This window comes from Planococcus citri, chromosome 1 (genome assembly GCF_950023065.1).
Source record: "Planococcus citri chromosome 1, ihPlaCitr1.1, whole genome shotgun sequence".
Lineage (NCBI taxonomy): Eukaryota > Metazoa > Arthropoda > Insecta > Hemiptera > Pseudococcidae > Planococcus > Planococcus citri.
This window is the reverse complement of record NC_088677.1, coordinates 81,484,841-81,498,280: the sequence shown is the minus strand read 5'-3', so window position 1 is coordinate 81,498,280 and position 13,440 is coordinate 81,484,841. Positions and strand designations below refer to the sequence as shown.

The 13,440-nt window shown below is 33.2% G+C and overlaps 1 protein-coding gene, 1 long non-coding RNA gene and 3 other non-coding genes across 5 annotated transcripts in view; 2 read left to right on the top strand and 3 right to left on the bottom strand.

Annotated features, from left to right (window-relative positions):
* LOC135837719 (uncharacterized) overlaps window positions 1-13,440 on the bottom strand; it is a 206,363-nt gene that overhangs the window by 8,234 nt on the left and 184,689 nt on the right. The window lies entirely within an intron of this gene.
* Window positions 1-13,440, top strand: part of Cad88C (cadherin-88C) — a 124,376-nt gene that overhangs the window by 2,631 nt on the left and 108,305 nt on the right. The gene's annotated exons all lie outside the window — the stretch shown is intronic.
* Window positions 6,344-6,539, bottom strand: TRNAS-CGA (transfer RNA serine (anticodon CGA)). Its single transcript has 2 exons — window positions 6,503-6,539; window positions 6,344-6,379 (listed from the first exon to the last, which is right to left on the bottom strand). It is a non-coding gene; the product is annotated as a tRNA-Ser (tRNA).
* Window positions 10,519-10,715, bottom strand: TRNAA-CGC (transfer RNA alanine (anticodon CGC)). Its single transcript has 2 exons — window positions 10,679-10,715; window positions 10,519-10,554 (listed from the first exon to the last, which is right to left on the bottom strand). It is a non-coding gene; the product is annotated as a tRNA-Ala (tRNA).
* Window positions 11,982-12,118, top strand: TRNAS-CGA (transfer RNA serine (anticodon CGA)). Its single transcript has 2 exons — window positions 11,982-12,018; window positions 12,083-12,118. It is a non-coding gene; the product is annotated as a tRNA-Ser (tRNA).

Below are 13,440 nucleotides of genomic sequence, written 5' to 3'. Positions count from 1 at the left end.
AGCCTCTTGTTGGTTAAGCTCAATTTTTAATTACTTCCAATTAACCATTGAAATTTTCGAAATTGTAGGTTCATTTATGGTCACATTTTTTCCTAACGTGTTCTTGCCAATTCAGCTTACAATCTAGGTGTACTTAAGCCCAAGTAGCCGGTGTGCTGTGCCACAGCAACTGGTTTGCTGTTGATGATAGTAGGAACATATCCGTGCTTGCGGAGTGCAAAATCTACCTGTACAGATTTATTTTCATTCAGCTGGATCTTCCATTTTCTGGCCCAGTCAACAATATTGTTTATGTACAGCTGTTTGAAGACAACCCGATTGACAATGAGTGTGCGTATTTAAAAAAAAACGCCATCAAAACGCGTATGCCGAAAGTTGGACAAATTTCGGCAAATACGCGTACTGAAACGCTCACTCGCCTAGTGTGGACATTCTGCGGAACGTTTGCGTTTCGCTTACCGAACGCGGGCAGATATTATAGAGTTGAGACAATGTGGATGCTGATGTTTCAATCACACCATGGAGCGCGTATCGTATGCGGTTCGTATACTGACTGCATGCGTATGAGTAAACTTAAATAAGCGCGAGCGGTTTGTATGCCGAACGCAGGCGTAAACGCAAAGTGATATTTAAGCTCCCTGTACTGTATTGCATGCATATTACACTAAGTGACTGATAACAGTGATAGCACAATTTGAACACTTTCCGCAACTTTGATCTTCAAGAATTTTTGAACGGTAGAAGATAGAGCTTTCGGTAAAGACTCGTTTTAAAAAGGATAAATTAACGAACGTTTTGCTGTATTAATATACCTATGTGTTCGTTGAAAATTTTGAGTAATTCTAGTTCAAAGTTCAATACTTACCATCCGCGGTTGGTTTTTGCATTGTTTTCGCAACTTTAAACTTCTACAACTTTTGAACGGTTGCATGTAGAGCTTTCAATAAACACCCATTTTAAAGACGATGAAATTACAAACATTTTGCTATATTAAAATACCTGTGTGTTTACTGAAGATTTCGAGTATTTTTAGTTTAAGTTGACACAATAGTATGAAAAAAATCGGATAATAGAAGTATTCATAAAATCGTCAATTTTTCGCGAAATAACAAAAATTTAACATCAATCAATAGGAAATTTCATTGTCTATAGCTCGAAACTACTTAAAAATTCACCCGAACCCGCGAACAATCGAAAAAATTGCAGTTATTACATGTAAGATTGTATGCATACATACGTTCTGATGTTGTTTACATTCCTGGCGTATGCGTAGTATACTTCCCTTATCTAGAACTTTAGCCGGAAGTAGTTCTTCATCTGACATTAAGTAACAATTAACCAAAAAACAAGCACATAAAATACTTTTCTAAAAACACAAACTGCGAGCTCACAAATTAACTCTTATCATATTGTTAAGAAAACGTGATAAAAAACGGTTATTTTATTTATTTTTTTGGAGAGGTGGTAAAGTATGGACCAATAGAATTCAAGGGTTTAGCGAACGCGTTACGCCAGCAATACGCAAACCTAAACGCAAACTGAATCTGCCATGTTCTGCATGTTGATTTTCGGTACACAGAACGCAAAACGTTTTTCTACTGAAAAACCGGTACTGTTGATCAGTAGGCGTTCTGCCTGCAGTACGTGTGCCGATTCTGTGTGCCGATCGGTATGCTTAAGGCAGTATGCGTTACGCACATTCAATTGTCAATCGGGAACTTACAGCTTTCTCATAATTATCATCACATGCAATGACACCAGAGTCATCTGCAAACAGCATGGTGATAGTATCATCAGTAACTAGGAAGTCACTTGTGAAAAGAAGAAAGAGTATACCTAGGTCCCAGCACACTGCCTTGTGGAACACCAGCGGCAATTTCTGTATCTTCTGATGGGCATGTCGCAAAGTCGATTTATAAAATTTAAAGTTTGCGAAAAAAATGCAATTTTTTCCGATTTAAAACACAAAAAAAAGTTTTGATTGGTGAAGTTGAGCCATTTGATACCTATTTTTACGTATCTGTTGAAAAAGTTGAAAAACATTTTTTACTCGATGAAACAAACTCATCACAAAAAATCAAAATTCGAAAAAATTCAAGAAATAAACAAATTTTAATTTTTTTGCTATGAGAGTAATTTTTATCAACTTTTTCATGAAATAGGTATGTCAAAAAGAGGTCAAAATAAGACAACTGGACAAATTTAAACTTTTTTTGATGTTTGAAATTAAAAATTGATTTTTTTCGAATTTTGATTTTATTTTTTGTGAGGAGTTCATCTATTTCAAAGTTGAAATTTCTAAAGAAAAAATATCACGTTGAACATTTAAAATTTTAAAGTGAAAAAGTACACTTCTCGCATGAAAAGTTTCGTTTTTAATGCCTCTCAAAATACAAATTTTCTAGAGTTTTCACCCTCACTTGGGCCAGTTCTCTTTTTTTTCAAAATTAACATCCTAAAAAATTCTAAAATTTCAAAATCCATAAAAATAAATTCCTTGCATTAGAAACATCATTTTTAGTTCTCTCAAAATTCAAATTTTCAAAAATGTTCGCCCTCTCTTCGCTCTGGCATGTTCTATTTTTTTAAAAAAATCAACTTCCTAAAAAAAAAATCATTGTTTTAAGGCCTCTCGAAATCAAATTTTCAAAAACTTTCACCCTTGCTTCGCACGGGCCAATTTGATGAAAAAATTCACATTTGGGTCCCTAAAAATCCAAAACAAAAAGTAAAAATATTGATCAGTCATATGAATATGATATCAATCTGCAAAATTGGTATTTTTTTCCTATGCCAGTCGGCAAATTTTCAGTCAAACACCCTCCCCCTCTCAAAAACCTCCATTTAGTTTCGTCCTTGGAAATATTGGCCCCGAGACCGCATTGGCCCTCGATCGCCCTTGCTTCTTTCCACTCAGTCCTTTCACTTGTAAATAAATAAACGTACAAATAATTTGACGAGGATTGCAAAAAAAAGTCGAGAGGATTCTGACCAAATTCAGTTGAGACCTCCTCTTTGAGTTGATAATTAGTCGGAAAAAATTTCAGCTCCAGAGGTGCTCCTGGAGGAGAGATTAGGAAGCTCAAAGAGGAAATATTTTCGAAAAAAATTGTAGTTTTTTCGCTCTAGCCTCTTTCAACCTGTTTTGAGAAAAATTGCCTAATTCCAAAACACGATATTTGAGATTCTGCGTCGACTTAGGCTATTGACATAAAAATCCAAGATGACTTTCAAAGGTTCTACTGCGAAGAGTTGAAATTTAAAAAATTTTAAATAATTGCTCATTTTTGAGTGAATTTATGATTTAAAATTTTTTTCTCAGGTATTTCGCATTAATTGTACCAAAATATCGAAAGATATTATTTCAGAAAAATTAAGAAAATATTTTGGTACGCAGTAGTGCCAATTTTTTGGTAATTATTGTCAATTTCAATAATTCGAGAAAAATAAAATGATTAAATTTTTTTACGTTTTTGAATTTGACAATCGACCGAAAAATTGGCAACACTGCGTTTCAAAATGTTTTCCCAGGTTTAAAAATCATATCTTTCGATTTTTGGTTCAATTTATTATGCAAAATATTCAGGTAGAAAAATGTTGGCTCCTGAAATGCCCCCGGAGGAGAAATATGGCTTCTCAAAGATAGGGAAGTTTTGAAAAAATTGCAATTTTTCTGCTTTGGCCCCTACACAACCTGTTTTGGGAGAAATTACCCAGTTCCCAAAGATACAAACTGTAGGTATTTGAGATTCTGCGTTGACCTAGGTCAGTTCCATTCAAATGCGAGGCTACTTTTAGGGTTCCAATTGAGCAGTTGAAAATTTTCAAATCGTTTCTTTTTGGGTAAATTTGTATTTTAAAGATTTTTTTCTTTTCAAATATTTCGCATTAATTACATCAAAACATCGAAAGTTATCGGTTCTGAAACTGTAGAAAGAATTTGGAATGCGAATTTTTCGGGTCACTGTTGTTAATTTTAAACAAGCTGAAAAAATTGACAAGTTTTTGGTCATTTTTCTTAATTTTTGAACGTTAAATCAACCTCCGAGAAGATACCAAAAAAAAACATTTTTTTCAAAATTTTGATAATTTTTTGAAAATTCCAAAAAATTTTAAAAAACAATTTTATAATTTTCAAATTTTTTCACGAAGCATAATTTTTTTTGACCAAAATGAACTGATGAGAATATAATAATTATTCTTCAATTAACTAAACTCTTGCACATCAATAACTACATAAGTAGTTTTGGGCCATTCTGGAGCCTCCAGCGATTTTTCAACATATTTTCTAGATATTTCAAATTGCTGTGAAAGGGCTAAAAATCATCTTTGGTACCTAGAACGTTGGTCGGTGCTTATTGGGCACCCTCTATTGAGTCCATATCCATATTTCAACAATAAACCACTCGATATAGGCCTACGTGTTTTGAAGATTTTATTTTTACCCACGAGTAGATTTTCTTGAATTTGCAAGTTCGCCAAAATTTACTTCGAACTTGCACTCCTGGTGGTAATCAACTAAAAAACTCGACAGGGTGCTCAATAAGCATCGACCAAAATTATACGTGCAAAAGTTCATTATGTGTGACCTTCCACAGCAATTTGAAATCTCCGGAGAAAATTAAAAAAAATCGCAAGAGGCTCTTGAATGAATCAAAATGAACACCTTAAAATCGTTCTCTAAACAGTTTTTTTTTAAATTTTCGAGTTTTAAAAAAATTCCCAAAAATATCTAAAAGTGAATTTTAGTTGTTAAAATTTTGGTTACAGGAGTTTTAGGATATGCTCTTTCAATCCAGCTTAGAAACCTACCTACACTGAAAACTTGGCTAAAATTGCACGAAAAAGTGTTGAAAATCTGTTGAAATGATGCTTAGAACACGAAAAAAAATCAATCAATGAAAATTGACAAAAAAACGACGAAGTTCTTTTTGGCGAAATTTGGTGGGAAAAAAATACGTAAGTATGTAAAATGTTTTGAAAACTCTCTCAAAAAAAACATTAAAATTATCGAAAACAAAAGTCAACGAAATTGAACCGAATATGGAAAAAATTACACGAAACTTTGTCAAAATTCGTCCATTAATTTTTTTCTGAAGCTTCATTAAAATTAACAGTTTCTATGTTTTCATTTGTATAATTTCTTATTTAAATTTTTTTTCTTTGTTTTTTCCCCTCTTATTTATCATACACCTCTAGTTTTTCCCAGAGGTAGATATTAATGAAAAATTCATAATTTTTTCCATTTTCCTGCTTTTCTACCTTCCCACTGTGATCAACCACTGTTTCGAAAATGATTCGCGAAGACTATACCGCGTTATTTACACTTATTAATCACAAATTATTCAGTTATTCGACTGAGAACTAAAGTACTCAAGTAGGTAGGTAGGTACGAAATTATATGCAAATGTAGGTAATTTTATAGTTCAATGACTACTTCTTCCAATTACGTACCTTACTTAGTTATTTATTGTACGCATTCTACGCAAATATCACTATATACCTATTACCTACCTACGTGGGATAGTTTTAAGTAGTCATTGAATTCACTTATTCTCAAACTTAAGTTTTGGTTCAATTTAAACGAAATGTTCAACGTTTACTAGGTCTTACGAACGCTATGCTTTATTTCAACTCCAATTATACGAATAATTTAGAATAAGGAGAAAAATAGAAAATGAACCTAGTTAAGTACTCGTACTAAGTATAATATTCGCTTTAATTGCTAAAAAAAATCGAACTTAGATATTGAGACAATAACATATACGGGCGATATAAATGTACTTTATCTACATGGTACAGTACAACGAAGGGGTAAATGAACGTTATACAGACACCTGTCATCCTATGATGCTTTCGTTTTATCCTTCAGTGCTTTGTTTCCACATGTAGTTGTTAACATGTGTAGGTAGAGGTACTGTATGAGTGTAATTTGGTGTATAATTTATCTATCAAATTGCAATATTGACAAAGGGGAAGTCTAACGTCGGTTTTGTTTGGTCATTTTTTCAACTGATCTTATTAGAAGGAATAGAGGAGCTTCCAGTGGCAACCACAATAAAAATTATTCGAACGCGTTGTACAAAAAAATTTTTAAAAATCATTCTGGAAGGAAAAAAAATTAAAAAACTATACAAATGAAAATAAAGAAATTAAAAATTTTTAACCATGAAATAATACACGAAAAAATCAACTCAGAAATGCGATAAAATTAGAAAAAAAAAATCACTCTAAATTTTTAGTAAAAATTCTACAGTGTTATTATTCGATGTTTTTTTACAACACAGAATGAGAAACTAAACTCCTTTATTTTTGTTTAATATTTTAAAGTGAAAAAAAATTATGCCTGGACAGGGATTCGAACCCTGGACCATTAGGTTGAGAAACGAGTCGGCTATTTTGGTTTTTACCAGCGGCCGGTATTCGCCAGCTAACCAAGATTTGTACCGCAGCCGAAGCAGTACGAAGTAGTTTGCATTTTGCTTTTCATCTTTTTCTAAAGTTCGTTCCTAACGCTCTACCAACTGAGCTACCCAGGCTACGACACATTCAGGGCAATATTCACTATACGAAATAAGCCAACAATAGTACAATAGTACACTACGATTTCTAGTGCTGCACTAGTGCACTCTTATGTGAGAATTGGAAGACATTACCTGCCTTTACTATTATCAGTTCAGCATCGATCATTTCAAAAAAACCAATTTTTTGGAATCAACGAAATACACACGAGTGAATTTAGTTAATTATTAATTATGCTTCCGCACGAACCACTTATTAGAGAACTCGACAGTTCTACTTCTCATATAAATACATGTATAAATGTTGGATATTGAAAATTTGTTCATTCAAAATGCGAATTTTAATCATTGAAAATCACATTTTGAGTTCTGACGTTCCAACAATGGAGAAATTTGTGTAATTTCCAGTGATATTAACACTGATGAATGAAAATAACGATGTTTCCAATCGAAAAACCCACGACATTTTAAGAAAAAATGGCAAATCTCGCCAAAGTATCGCCTGTCAAAATTTCAAGTGCCAAAGTGCCTTTTTCGATTTTTTGGTGAATTTTCAAAAATCAAATTTTGGCCAAAATGTGAAAAAAATCAAAATTTTACCAAATTGATCTAGAAAGCTGGAATTTGGGATATACCTTATTTTCGACCTGCCAAATCGATTGGAAACTGTTTCAAAACCACTTTGAGCAGTTCTGGAGGCTCCAGCAAATTTTTGAAACTCGAAATTCTCACAAAATTTCATCAAATGGAGTTAGAAAGCCGAAATATATTCTGCAAACTAATTTCAATACGCTGTGAAGTCGACTGCAGGTAAATTTCAAGTCGTTCTGGAGCCTCCAGCGATTTTTTGAAAATTACTGGAGCCTCCAGAAGATTTTTGAAACTCGAAATTTCCACACAATTTCATCAAACGAAGTTAGAAATGCGAAATTCACGCTGCACTCCGACTTAAAAACGCTATTGTCGACTGCTTTCGAGTTTAACACATTTTGGAGCCTCCAGGAGATTTTTGAAACTTACTATTACCACAAAATTTCATCAAATGCAGTTGGAACGCAGAAAGTCATTCTGTAAACTAATTTTAATACTCTTTGAAATCGACTGCAGACAGATTTTAAGTCGTTTTGGAGCCTCCAGCAACTTTTTGGAAATTACTGGAGCCTCCAGTAAATTTTTGAAACTTGAAATTTCCACAACATTTTGTCAAATGAAGTTGGAAACCCGAAATTCACGCTGCACTTCGACTTTAAAACGCTATTATCGACTGCTTGCGAGTTTAAGACATTTTGGAGCCTCCAGTAAATTTTTGAAACTTACTATTTCCACAAAATTTCATCAAATGCAGTTGAAAAGCCTGTAAACCAATTTTAATGCTCTATGAAGTCCACTGCAGATAGATTTCGAGTCATTTTGGAGCCTCTAGCGACTTTTTGGAAATTACTGGAGCCTCCAGTAAATTTTCGAAACTACAAAATTTCACCAAATGAAGTTGGAAATCCAAAATCCTCGCTGCACTGCAACTTAAACACGCTATTAACTCGACTGCTGGCGAGTTTAAGTCAATTTGGAGTCTCCAGCAGATTTTTGAAACTTGAAATTTCCACAAAAATTTCATAAATGCAGTTCAGAAGCCGAAATTCATTCTATGAACCAAATTTAATGCTCTATGAAGTCCACTGCAGATAGATTTCAAGTCGTTTTGGAGCCTCCAGCAACTTTTTGGAAAATGCTGGAGCCTCCAGGAAACTTTTAAAACTTAAAATTTCCACAAATTTTTATCAAATGAAGTCGCAAATCGGAAATTTACGCTATACTCCAACTTAAACACGCTATTAAGTCGAATGCTGGCGAGTTTGAGTTATTTTGGAGCCTCCCGTTGATTTTTGAAACCTAAAATTTCCACAAAATTTCATTAAATGTATAGTTGAAAAGCCGAAATTCATTCTGTGAACCAATTTTAATGCTCTATGAAGTCCACTGCAGATAGATTTCATATCGTTTTGGAGCCTCCAGCGATTTTTTGAAAATTACCGGAGACTCTAGTAGATTTTTGAAACTCGAAATTTCCCCAAAATTTCATCAAATGAGGTTAGCAAGCCGAAATTTACTCTGCAAACTAATTTCAATACAATAATATGAAGTCAACTGCATGGTAGTTTCAAGTGGTTTTGAACCTCCCAACTCTTTGGAAATTTTAATTTTCCCCAAAAACGCCATGAAACCTTTCAAAAAGTCACTGGAGGTTCCAAAATTACTTGAACCCCACCTCAAGTCGTCTTCTGATGGTGTTCAAATTATTTTGCAGAATTAATTTCGGCTTGATAACCTCATTTGATGAAATTTTGGGGAAATTTCAACTTTCAAAAATTTAATGGAGGCTCCAGTAAATTTCAAAAATCGCTGGAGGCTCCAAAACGACTTCAAATTTACCTGCAGTCGACTTCACAGCGTATTGAAATTAGTTTGTAGAATTAATTTCGGCTTTCCAACTGCATTTGATGAAATTTTGTGGAAATAGTAAGTTTCAAAAATCTACTGGAGGCTCCAAAATGTCTTAAACTCGCAAGCATTCGACTTTAATAGCGTGTTCAAGTTGGAGTGCGCCGTGAATTTCGGATTTTTAACATCGTTTGATGAAATTGTGTGGAAATTTCAAGTTTTAAAAATTTACTGGAGGCTCGAGTAATTTCAAAAAGTCGCTGGAGGATCCAAACGACTTGAAATCTACCTGCAGTCAACTTCATAGAGTATTGAAATTAGTTCACAGAATGAAATTCGGCTTTCCAACTGCATTTGATGAAATTTTGTGGAAATAGTAAGTTTCAAAAATCTACTGGAGGCTCCAAAATGTCTTAAACTCGCAACCATTCGACTTTAATAGCGTGTTGAAGTTGGAGTGCACCGTGAATTTCGGATTTCTAACTTCGTTTGATGAGATTGTGTGGAAATTTCGAGTTTTAAAAATTTACTGGAGGCTCCAGTAATTTTAAAAAGTCGCTGGAGTCTCCAAAACGACCCGGAATCTACCTGCGGTCAACTTCATAATGTATTAAAATTAGTTTACAGAATGAATTTTGCCTTTTCAACTGCATTCGAGTTTCAAAAATCTACTGGAGGCTCCAGAACTGCTCAAAACGGTTTGAAACAGTTTCCAATCGATTTGGCAGGTCGAAAATAGGCTATATCCTAAATTTCAGCTTTCCAAGTCAATTTGGTAAAATTTTAATTTTTTCTCACATTTTGGCCAAAATTTGATTTTTGAAAATTCACCAAAAATCGAAAAAGGCACTTTAGCTCTTGACATTTTGACAGGTTATGAATTTTTTCCGCCTCTTTCGATCTACCTTTGTACGGTTCAAAAAATTTCACGCTAGTCCTATGTTGGAACGCAAAATCTGCGATTTTAGCTGACCTGTCAATCAAAATGGCCGCCATTTTGTAAGTAGGGCCACTTTTTTTTTGAGGACAAGGGGGGCTAGACATGTTCCTTATAAAATATCTCATAAAAATGCAAAAATTTTCATTTTTCAGGTTTCTGATGGTATTTTTGCCCTTAAGTGCCAAACTTGTAATTTTTTTTTCTCAAAAATGAATAAAAATGCCAGTCCAATTTTTTGATATGTTATTCTACATGAAAAGGACTAAAACTGAGAATTTTTACTCGCTGACATCGTAGTTATATTTAAATTATAAGTTTTAAAATCGATTTTTTTAGGTTTTTGAAAGTGACCACACTGATTTCGACATCACCAGTCAATTACCATCTCAAAGTACTACAATTTGAAAAAAATTCAAAATTCTATACCACGTACAACCGGAGCTATTTGCAAGTGAAATTTACCATTTTCGGTCTTTCTGGAGAACTTTGAAGCCTCGCAGCTCGGCCAAAAAAAATCGAAAAAATGTCAGGCTTGCTTCATTCGTCATCGTTTGATGACCTCTAAAATATGATCTGATTTTGAAAAAAATCGAAGACGCCTCGTGCAAAAAAAAAGTATGCCTGGACAGGGATTCGAACCCTGGACCATTAGGTTGAGAAACGAGTCGGCTATTTTGGTTTTAGAACCAGTAGATGGAGATTTGTACCGCAGCCGAAGCAGTAGGAGAACTACGAAGATACGAGAAAATCATTATAAACAAGTGACAAGTACATAGTTTGCGTTCCTAATGCTCTACCAACTGAGCTACCCAGGCTACGACTCGTTCAGGGCAATATTCACTATACAGAATGAACAGACAGTACAGTAAATGATTTCTAGTGCTGCACTAGTGCACTCTTATGCAAGAATTGGAAGACATTGTCTGCTTTTACTATCATCAGTTCAGCATCGAACATCTCAAAAAAGCCAATTTTTTGGAACCAACGAAATACTAAATCTAGTTAATTATTAATTTCCGGACGAACCGGAACCCCTCATTTGAGAACTCGAAATTTCTACTTTTTATAGATAGGTAGGCTATCAAATCGAAATTTCTTAGAATGAAAATCACATTTTGATTTCTCAAGTTACAACAATAGAGAAATTAATTGTGTAATTTCGAGAGATATTAACACAGATGAATGAAAATAACGATGTTCTCAATCGAAAAACTCACGTAAATTTAAAAAAAAAAATTGGCAAATTTCCACGAAGTTTCGTGTATGTAATTTTTCTCATTTTTGGTCTAATTTCGCTGACTTTTTGTTCTTGATGATTTAATTTTTTTTAAAAATTTGTTTCTGTGTTTTCATAACATTTTACGTGCTTTTAACACAATTTTCACCAAGTTTCACCAAAACTTCATCACTTTTTTGCTAATTTTCGTTGATAAATTTTTGTTCATGTCCTGACTTTTTTTTGTACAATTTTAGCCAAATTTTCAGTGTAAGTAAGATTTCAAGCTATAGATCGAATTCTCATAAGTTCACTTCGCTCAAAAAAAAATAACGCTTCGTGAAAAATTTTACAAATCAACCATAAAATTGTTTTTTAAAATTTTTTGGAAATTTAAAAAATTTACCAAAACTTGGAAATTTTTAAAAATTTTAATTTTAAAGGTGAATTATGCTGAAAAAATCTTAATCACTGAAAAAAGGGGCTAACAATTTTTTTTCTCAAAATTAAGCAAATAGTATCTGGAAAATATTTTTTTTAAATCGCTGGAGGCTTCAGAATGTCCCCAAATTAGTATAGTTATTGATGTGCAAGAGTTGAATTGAGAAATTATTCTCATTTGTTGACTTAGCTTTAAAAAAATTATACTTCGTGAAAAAGTTCAAAAATCAACCATAAAATACCTAATTGTTTTTTAGAATTTTCAAAAATTTCACCAAGTTCAAAAATGAATTCTAACGATTGAAATTTCGATTAGAAACTGAGATCAAGTGCAAAAGTAATGAAAATTCACATGAAAACACATGATGCAATTCGAAGCCATAAACCACATATGTAAATCAAATACTGACTAACGTAGGTCGAAGCCTGGGTAGCTCAGTTGGTAGAGCACTAGGAACGAACAAAGAAATTTCTATATATGAAAAGAAAGAAATCGTGTACTCCGGTACCAAACCTCGTTTCCTGACCTAGGGGTCCAGGGTTCAAGTCCCTGTCCAGGCAAAAATTTTTTTCTGTAAAATAAAAATGTTGAATGGAAATACATAACTGTAGTTCACGAATTTATCAATTTAATTCGATTTTTTTCTTTTAATTTCTAGCATTAATTTTTAATAATATTATTCATTTCGTATAAATCGAATCTGATCTGATTGGTTATGAGCAAAATAACGCAGTAAGTTGCATCCAATAAAGTTTTACAGCACCGAAAAATTACAAAATCATTGGAGGCTCCAGAATGGCCTAAAACTAGTACCTAGTTATTGATGGGCAGGAATTGAATTGAATAAATTCCACGAATTAGTTCATTTCGCTCAAAAAAATTATGCTTTCGTAAAAAAAATTCAAAAAATCAACCATAAAATTTACTTTTGGAAGTTTTGGAATTTTTAAAAATTCACCGAGTGTCTAAAAATGAATTTTAGCGATTTAATTTTTGGTTAAAAGAATTTTCGAACGTGCTCTTTCGATCTAGCTTGGTTTCGTTCGAATAGGAGAGCTAGTGTGAGTTCAAAAAGTTCCCTCGTCAGAAACGTGATGAAAACTAAATCGACGAAAATTGCTGAAAATTCATTTAAAAAAATTTACATAATTTTAATACGATTCTTGCAACATTTTTGACAAATTTAAACGATATTAATTGAAAAAAAAATGAATCTAATTTTTCTAGATAACCAAAATAGGTAAGTACATACCTACTTGAATAAATAATTAATTTTTCAAAAAAAAAAATTAGAAATCAAATACGTAGCAAATGAATGAAATTATACCGAAGAAATTGAAACGTCGACGAATTTAAGACATTACTGATATTACATTTTTTTAAAAATAAATTCAACTGGCGAATAAGAATTTTTTTGCCCAGGCCAAGATTTTATTGCGGAAAATAATCGTGAATTGGCCTCTGAATAAGACCTTTTAGTCCGGCATATGACAATAGGAGTAATTGCACCCCCCCCCCCCGATCCTCCATGACAACTTTTTTCTTGAAGGGGACACCCTAAGGAACATTTTAAAGCAAAGTTGCCAAAAAAAAAGTTGGCCTTACTTACAAAATGGCGGCCATTTTGATTGACAGGTCAGCCGAAATCGCAGATTTTGCGTTTTAATATAGGACTTGCACGAACTATTTCAAACTTTACAAAGGTAGATCGAAAGATCATGCAAAAATTTATCACCTGTCAAAATTTCAAGTGCTAAAGTGCGTTTTTCGACTTTTGGTGAATTTTTGAAAATCGAATTTAGGCCAAAAATGAGGGAAAAAATCAAAATTTTACCAAATTGACCAAGAAAGCTGAAATTTGGGATATACCCTATTTTCGACA